Raw genomic sequence first — 9,623 nt, forward strand, 5'->3', positions numbered from 1 at the left:
CGTGGAGGTCCCAGTAGCTTAACAAGATGCTTTTAATGCCCCTCGGAAAAGTGGTGGAGGTCCCAGTAGCTTAACAAGACGCTTTTAATGCCCCTCAGAAGAGACGTGGAGGTTCCAGTAGCTTAACAAGATGCTTTTAATGCCCCTCGGAAAAGTGGTGGAGGTCGCAGTAGCTTAACAAGATGCTTTTAGTGCCCCTTACAAGAGCCATACAGTACAGCATCTTAAAAACATTATTCCCATTATTGGGGAGTGTGTCTCCCATAGTCTTTGTCACAAACCGATCGGAGCCACGTGCCCCCGATCCTACCTCACAACTTCTGTGAGTTCCGGGTTTAGGATAATGTGAAGCGAGCTTATAAATTTTATATATTTATTTACTCAAAAGAGCGATGCTAGGTACAATATATACAAGCGGTTACAAGATATATATATACAGTAGTCAGGCAAATACAGTAAGGAAGCAGTAATATGATACAGTAAAATTAAAAGGAATAAAAGTGAATATACCACACTTTCATCAAAGGTCTCTGAACACGGCAGGAAGGGTGCTGTCATGGGTCCAGGGCGGTTCCTTGTGTCTTTCTGCCCATCTGTAGCGACAGGTGACCCTCAACAGAAGACCCCTCCTCTCTCACAGAGGGACACATTTATACGTAACTTGGGCAGGGCAGAAAATAGGCGATTTACATGTAATCTCCTCTTCCCTTCTATAAGACATTTCATAATTCCATTTCCCAGCAATATTCTCATTGTAAGGTGCGCATGGTAATTGATCTAACACAGGAGCTTCCCCTGACTTCAGAAGTAATTCATTTAGCTATTCCTCATTGCCATGATTCAATTAGCTCCCCCATACTCTTGTCAGGAATAGGCGTTTGCACTACAAAGGTATATATCCTAGCTGACCTGTATTCAATTCTCTCCTGGGGTCCTTTGATGTCAGATAGACTAGCATTCCTGCTGAGACCTTCATAACTGGGAATATGAATTTCCAGTCCCTGGCCTCACCACACCTCCCCCTTTTAGAGTGTGTTCGGAGGAAGACCTTGTCGGTCATTATCCGCAAGCACTTCAGCTGCCTCCCCTTGCCTGGATAACCCATCTGCGTTACCGTGGGCCCGGCCGGACTTATACCGAACATCAAAGTTGTAGTGTTGGAGAGCTAGGCTCCAACGCAACAACCTTCCGTTCTCACCGGCTACTCGAGATAGCCAAGTGAGGGGGTTGTGGTCCGTCACCACCGTGAAATGGCGCCCGTACACTTATGGCTGCAGATGCTGCAGAGCCCACACGATCACCAGGCATTCCTTCTCCACCGTAGAGTAGGCCACTTCCCTCAGCAGAAGTTTCCAACAGAGGTATTGAACAGGGTGCTCTTGACCTGCTGAGTCAGGTTGGCTCAGCACCGCACCGACTCCGTAGGTGCTGGCGTCAGTCTGTACTACAAGCGGCCGGGAGCTGCCGTGCGCCTGGAGTACAGGGGCTGCCGCCAGGGCAGCTTTCAAGGCCTGGAAGGAGCACTCGCAGTCCGCTGTCCAGTTGACAGCTTGCGGCAGCTTCTTCTTGGTGAGGTCTGTCAGGGGTTTTGCCAGGGCACTATAGTCCTGTACGAACTTCCTATAGTACCCGGCCGTACCCAAGAAAGACATCACCTGTTTCTTGGTCCTTGGGGTGGGCCAGGTCGTGATTGCATCCACCTTCCTGGGTACTGGTCTCAGTTTCCCCCCACCTACCCGGTGTCCCAGGTATTGGACCTCGGTCATGCCCATCTGACACTTTCCCGGCTTGATGGTCAAGCCTGCCCGGTGGATCCGCCCCAGCACCTCCGACAGGTGCCGAAGGTGTTCCTGCCAAGTGGGGCTGAAGACGGCAATGTCATCCAGGTACGCAGCTGCGAACCCTTCGCACCCTGGCAGCAAGGTGTTGACCATCCGCTGGAAAGTGGCGGGGGCATTCTTCATGCCAAATGGCATGACGGTGGGCTCATACAGTCCAAAAGGAGTGATAAAGGCTGATTTCTCCTGTGCCTCTAGGGACAGGGGAATCTGCCAGTATCCTCGGCTCAAGTTCATGATGGTCAAGTACTGAGCCTTGCCCAACCGGTCAAGCGGGTCGTCGATGCGTGACATGGGGAACGTGTCATCAGCGGTAATGGCATTGAGCCCCCTGTAATCCACACAGAACCGTGTCTTCCGGTCCTTTTTGGGTACGAGGACTACAGGTGAGGCCCATGCGCTGGTGGACGGGCGGATCACCCCCTGCTCCAGCATCTCGGCAATCTCCTTCCGCATTTGCTTCTGTACCTCCAAGGAGATGCGATATGCCGTTCGCCGGATAGGGGCGTGATTCCCCGTGTCCACTCGTTGGACAGCCAGCTTTGTCCGCCCGGGCTTTCCCGAGAGGAGGCCAGGGAAAGGGCGCATGACCTCCTTCAGCTGGGACCGTTGGTCCTCAGACAGAAGGATGTTCATGGGGGCATCCTCCATGGACCCTGCCGCACGGGCATGTGCGAGCAGATCCATGAGGTCCTCCTCCTCCCCTTCCTCCGGCAGACTGCACACCGGAAAGGCACAAGCTTCCCTGTCATGATGCGCTTTCATCATGTTGACATGGAAGACCTTCTGCCTGTTCCAGACTGGGTCAATGGTGACCAGGTAATTGACCTTGCTGAGCTGCTGATGCACGTCATAAGGGCCCTCCCATCTTGCCTGAAGCTTGTCCTGGGGCACAGGGACTAGGACACATACTTTCTGCCCTTCCTGGTATGTCCTCTCCCGAGCATTCTGGTCATACCAGCGCTTCTGCTCTGCCTGGGCCTGGACCATGTTGTCATGCACCAGCTGCGTCAGAGCCTGCATTCTGTCACGGAATCGCAAGACAAATTCCACAACTGAAACGCCCGGAATGGCTGCTTCTTCCGCCCAGGATTCCCTAACGAGAGCGAGGGGGCCCCGTACCCGTCTTCCATACAGGAGCTCGAAGGGGGAGAACCCCGTTGAGGCTTGAGGCACTTCCCGGTAAGCAAACAACAGATGTGGGAGGTGTCGCTTCCAGTCGCGTCCCTGGGACTCGACCAACATTCGGATCATCTGTTTCAACGTGCCATTGAACCGTTCACACAGGCCATTAGTCTGTGGGTGATACGGGCTGAACACCAGATGTTGCACCCCTGTTTGCTTACACAGGCTCTGCATCAAGTCAGACATGAACTGGGTCCCTTGGTCCGTGAGCATCTCCTGGGGGAAACCAACATGGGTGAAGATTTCCAGCAGGGCTTTGGCCACTACGTCTGCCCGGATGGAGGACAGCGCGACAGCTTCTAGGTACCTAGTAGCGTAGTCTACTACCGTTAGTATGTAGCGTTTCCCGGAGCTACTGGGAATGGGCAGCGGCCCAATGAGGTCCACAGCAATCCGCTGGAAAGGCTCACCTATTATGGGCAGAGGTATCAATGGGGCTTTAGGGCCTGGCCCCGCCTTCCCCATCCTCTGACGGGTGACACGTCCTTGTCTGTCTCCAATGGGGGCTTACCTGCGCGTTCCTTCAAGGCTTCCAGGCTGCTGTCGGCTTGGACAGCCGCCTGGAACTCCTGGCTGGAGCCCGCTAACAGGGACCTGAAGGCCGCACTCTCGCCGGAACCCCCAGGGAACGGCGCTGGGGGGTTAACACCAGTGGGCCCAGTCCCAGACCCAGGTGATGGGGTGGAGGAGTCAGGGTGCAAAGCGGCCTCTGCCTCCTGAGCCCTCCTGCTGCGGGTGACCACAACAATGCCCGGGGTCTCCTCAGGGAGTCCCGGTCCCCTTCCCTCACCTGGATGGGTTGTGGGGTCACTGTGGGTTGCCCCAACAGGTGATACACACTTGACAGGTTCATCAGGTTTTGAGCTGCTGGAGGGATCATGTGCAAGCTGACAGTTGGGAGGGGCAGGCAAGGCCCCCACCAGCTCCTCAGCCAAGCCAGAGAGTTCATTAGCACGACAATGAATTACATAAGCATTCTCACTGAAAAGTTCAGAGCTGGACATGTCAGCTGAGAGAGCAGGAAGGGGAGCTACATCCCCCCCAGCTGCACTCCTGTCAGCTGGCACGTCACTACAAGGATCAGCATGTATGGTACCACACAGTATAATATCACTTACAGATACATTACCACAGGACAGTGGGGTTGCTCTCTTCCCATACTGAGAGGTGAGAGGCCCCAAGTCTGTCCCCAACAAGACATTAGCAGGGAGACGAGATGTAACCCCGACCTCTACCAGCCCCTTGTCCACACCCCAATCCAGATGCACACAAGCCATGGGTAGAGTTATCTTCTCCGTACCAACTCCGCTGATGGTCAGCGTCTTTCCAGGGATGATACTCTCCGGGGGTACCAGTTCAGGCTGTACTAGGGTCACATCGGCCCCTGTGTCCCTTAGTCCCATAACCACTTTATTCCCCACAGTCACTTGCTGGAGATTGTCATTGGGCCTGGCCCTACCCCTCCCCACCACATAAACTGTTGGACCCGCTGCTGGGGTTTGGGAAGTAGGGGGGTTCCTCTTCCGGCTAGGGCAGTTCGCCCTGTAATGACCCGGCTGATTGCAGGCGTGACATCGAGGGGGTCCTCCCTGGGGCTTGGAAGTGGGAACAATGGGGCCCATAGGTTTTCGGGCGGGGGCAGTCTCAGGGGAAACTGCAAGGTTACCCGCAACAGGATTGGTCTTACCCCCCCTCCAGCCGGTGCTGACGGGTCTCCGCGACGTCCGGCTGGCGACGTACTCATCCGCTAGCTCCGCAGCAGTTCTGGCATCTTTGGGTTTCCGGTTCAGGACATATTGTTGCACTTCCTCCGAGCAAAGGTTTAAGAATTGCTCCTTGAGGAACAGGTCCAAGGTTGCTTCATCGGGATTGTCTATCTCTCTGTTATGCACACGCCCAGGCTGACTGGCGTGTGCGTGATTTAGTGATTCCACTGTGCCATGAACCGTAGAGTGCCTGGAGGGGCGTAGGTAAGTATCAACCCGATCCAACCAAGGTTGCACGACGGCTAACGACGCTGTGCACCAGGGAGGAACCGAGCAGAGGGACCAGGTGCTACTCCAGGCCAGACCCCGGACACGGCTGTTGACCCACACCGGGTAATACAGGAACAGGTTAGGCTGGCACACAGATAGGTGGGTATTGGCAGGCACGGCTGGCATGCAGACAGGTGGACACTGGCAGGCACGGCTGGAGTGCAGACAGGAGGATACTGGCAGGCACGGCTGGTATGCAGACAGGAGGGTACTGACAAGTACGGCTGGCTTGCAGACGGAGAGGTACTAGCAGGTTGGAGCACAGGCTGGATAGGGTCCAATACAGACTGGGATTCAGAAACAGAACCGCAGATGCGGTAGACAAGCAGAGCAAAGAGGAACCGCCGGAGCGGTGGGCAAGGCGGAGCAGAGAGGTACCGCCGGAGCGGTGGGCAAGCAAAGCAGGGAGAAACCGCCAGAGAGGTGAGCAAGGCAGAGCAGGCAGGAACCGCCGGAGCGGTGAGCAAGGCAGAGCAGGCAGGAACCGCCGGAGCGGTGAGCAAGGCAGAGTAGGCAGGAACCGCCGGTGTGGTGAGCAAGGCAGAGCAGGCAGGAACCGCTGGTGCGGTGAGCAAGGCAGAGCAGGCAGGAACCGCCGGAGCAGTGAGGAAGGCAGAGCAGGCAGGAACCGCCGGAGCGGTGAGCAAAGGCAGAGCAGAGGGGACAGGGCTCTGTTCACACGGAACAGACTGGAAGGGAAAGGCAGAACCAGATACACACAAGATACTTGCAATGAAGTAGCGAGTGGACTCTAAACTCACAAACAGAAGTACAGCGACAACGAGTAGGAGTTAGGTGCAGGTTCAGACTCTGCAGAAAAAGGGAAGGTACGGACATAGAGAAAAACAGGTAACAGACTAGGAGAGTGTTCAGACAGGAACTGAGTGTTCAGACAGGAACTGACACTGCAGCGAGATACAGGAGCGAGTCTGGGTATGCGGCCCCCAGAAGGCGGGATGAACAGGCTAGGAGCGTGTTCAGACTGTCCTGGAAATACAGCCTCCAGGAAGGCGGACAGACAACAGGCTAGGAGATAGTTCAGACAGGCCTGGGAGTACAGCCCCCAGGTTGACGGACAGGCAAGAACAGAACAGGACCTGGCACATTCAGAGTCAAGGAGCACACTGAATGATAGAGTTGCTCAGGCACCAGTTTCCAGGTGGAGCTGGTTTAAATATTCAGTGACAGACAGCAATAGGCTGAGGACGCATTAGGGGTGTGCCCACAGCAGCTGCAAGAAACAGGAAGTAACTGGGCCGCCACCCTAAGCAGTCAGAACAGAGACAAACAGACAGCATGAATAGAAGCCAGGCTAGCAGACTGGACTGAAGATCAAGTTTGCGATCTTGCATAGTGAGAGATGGTGGACCAAGCAAGCCCGCCACCAGGTATGTTACAATACACCCCCCCCTTACGCCCCCTCTTTTTCAAGCCTGCAAGAGTGTTCCGCAGAGAATTGGGAGGCCAATCCTTCTCTTCAAGAGGATTACCTCTTCTGTCCACTAGAGGGAACGAAACTGGTCTCATCATCTGGGTAACTAGGATGCTTCCTCCCATCAAGCCATCCTCAGCAACGGATAAAGTGGGTGAAGTACCAGGTACAGGGTGTAAGAAAGTCTCTGTCTATATTTGTAATCAGGTAGCACCCCGGAGGGTTCAGGAGACAACTGGAGGTCCTCCGCCTGGTTGGAGGGGTGCAGAGACTCGGGGGTAACCACTGCTTCGGGGTCCACTTGGTCAAGCTCACTGGATGAAGCGGGCGAGGTATCAGGTACAGGGTGTAGGAAAGTCTCTCTCCATTTGTTATCAGGTAACACCCCGGAGGATTCAGGAGGCAACTGGAGGTCCTCCGCCTGGTTGGAGGGGTGCAGAGACTTGGGTGTATCCACCGCCTCGATGGACGTGTAGCGCCCCGAGGGTTCGGCCGCTACAGGGGTATTGCATCTCTGCCAGAGGTGTGGTATTCCACTGCCGGTTAAGGATGGAGTATGGACCAGGGCTCAGTTAGCTGCATACAGCACACACACCCCATTTCCGAGGGACAGCTCAACGGTGCTCCCACTTGACAGAAGTGCAGGCACGACCGACTATGTCCCTGTCTGGAGTGGGGAGGGGGGGGTGGAACACCCAGTGCTGTAGGGGCAGATAGGGGTTGGTTACTGAGCGTAGGAAGGGGCCCATTGGTTGCTGGTCACCTGGGCTCATGGTCGGAGGGATGAATAAAAGGTGGGCACCATCTTAGATATAGGTTCTGTCCAGAGAGGAGAAGACAGGGAGTAGAGGCTCTGTAGGAGCTCTACTCCAGGAGGGCCTAGTGAGAGGCCGAGGAGGAGGTGAAGGGGAGCTGTGGTGTCACCTCAGCCCAGCTCCACGAGAAGGGAGGAAAAGAAAGAACAGAAAAGGAGAAGAGACAGAGAAACAGAAGGACTCAGGAACAAGAAGGTGGAAGGGACCCTAAAAACCCACGAGAATCCAGGGTGCAGGGTCAGGCAGATTAAGGGTACCGGATCCCACGTTGATGGAGGAGAAACAATCCTCAGCCAAAGACCGGAGGCTGTGACCATTTATTGGTGCAGCACCTCATCAAACCTGCTAGGAAGGCACCATATAGGACAGCGGAGAACGGGGCCCACGTTTACCCGCACAAGTCCGCGGCAGCTGGACAAAAGTGGGTCACTGGTGAGGCAGGCCAGAGAAAGGATTGAAGGGGGTCCTGTGCCATGCTCCTGAACTGCCTGGGGGTTGACCGAGCCCCTCACCTGGTGGACACAGCACGGCTTGGGTGGTCACTGCTTGCGCAGAAGTGACCCGGAGCACCTGAACTGTGAGTAAAAGACATTGGACTGCAGTACGTTGTCTGTGTGTTCTTTCGCTCCTCCAGCACTAACGGTACGGGGACTCTCACCACCATCACTCCCACCATCCACTACACTGCCCTGGGGCCGCACTCTTCCCGTGGGGAGTCACACCATCCCAGCTGCATACATCATCGGCCCCAGCGGTCTGCCCTGCAGCAGCGGTTCCTAATAACCGCAATCCACGGGTAGCGTAGTCGGACATTATCAATGGTATGTAGCAGACTACCATTGGTCTGACCACCCTGAGCCGCGGGACCGGGCCGCTACTACTACTCCCAGCGTCTCCCTATTGCCCGCATCCGCGTGCCCCACGGCCCAGGGGGCGAGTCAGACGCAAGGCCAGATTTATTAAAGATGGAGGGTCCATGCTTTGGGACCATCCTCAAACTGGTTTCAGAGATGACATGTCTGTGAGGCGGGACGGTACCTGAAGCCAGATCATTGGTACAATCGTCGAGACTGTGTGGGGACATTGCCTCCGCTTCTCTTCCTTCGGAGACTTCAGCGCACAGCGAGTCAGCGACTAGCAGATCTGGTGAAGAAGAAGAAGACATTGCTGACTGTCCTGAAGATATGGGGACTGGACACCACTTGTACCTTAACAGTCCCCCAAAATACACCATGCAAGGTCTCCAGACCTGAGCGGGCACTAGATCTCTCGGCTCTGGACGCCTTGTGGGTAAACCAGTCAGCACCTGAAAGGAAAGCTTCTTCAAGTGTAATGCTCCAATCTGGAGCTTAATTTGTACAGACATCTTTTGACTGTTTCTGAGTAGGGCTCGTCCTTCTGCAGACAATGCCCAAACCGGCTTCTGGAGTTTTCGTACGGGAATCAGACACTGACTCTTCAAGACTTTAAGCCCGAAACTTCCGATTAATCCGAGGCTTTTACTTGCCACGGAGACAGTCATGGTCATCTGTAGAGAGGAAACACTAATGCCCAGGTCAGCCTCTCCTACAGGCCTAATGTCTTGGGATTCTCCAACCTTCACTGGACAAAGACCGTCAGGGTGTCCCAAACAACCGCAGCGGGACTGCAATCCGATTTCGTGACTGAGTTCCGGCCTCTGCTTTGCCTGCCGAACATGGTCAACTTTCATGGATTCCGTGCGGGTAGCTGCTTCTACAGGCTGGGGAACAGGAGGTCTTTGGGAGGACAGAACCTGGTGTGATGGCTTGCCTCTATGCCTAGCACATCTGGACTGCCTCTTGAGGTTGGGAAGAGAAGTATTCTGTGGAGCGTAGTCATCCTGTGTGGATTCTGGGTGGGCAGCAGTCTCTTCAGGCTGGAGAACTGGTGAGTTACCCACACACATTACCCATCGGGGCTGCTCCGGGATATTGGGAAGGGAAGCTTTAGCAGAGGCTTCAGGATTGGGGTCATCGAAGACCATTAGAAAGGCCACCAGGAAGGCCTGCAGGTCAAGGACGATAGGATCCCATGCTTCCCATAGGGGGGTGATCCATTTCAAGGCATCACCCGCTAGGTAGGATATCATAAATGCCACTTTAGCCCAATCGGTAGGAAAATAGAGAGGGTAGAACTTGAAATGCAGCATGCATTGCTCCACAAACGCACGGCTTTGTTTAGGATCCCCATAGTACCGTGGCGGATCCGCAGGAACGGGTGCAGAAAGCTCCATTTGGACTGGTGTGTACATCGCCTGGGCAATAGCTAGAGAATTTTTTTTTAAATTTATTTATTT

This window comes from Phyllobates terribilis, unplaced genomic scaffold (genome assembly GCF_046119375.1).
Source record: "Phyllobates terribilis strain yellow unplaced genomic scaffold, ASM4611937v1 Scaffold_3__8_contigs__length_932513732, whole genome shotgun sequence".
In the NCBI taxonomy this organism is placed as follows: Eukaryota; Metazoa; Chordata; class Amphibia; order Anura; family Dendrobatidae; genus Phyllobates; species Phyllobates terribilis.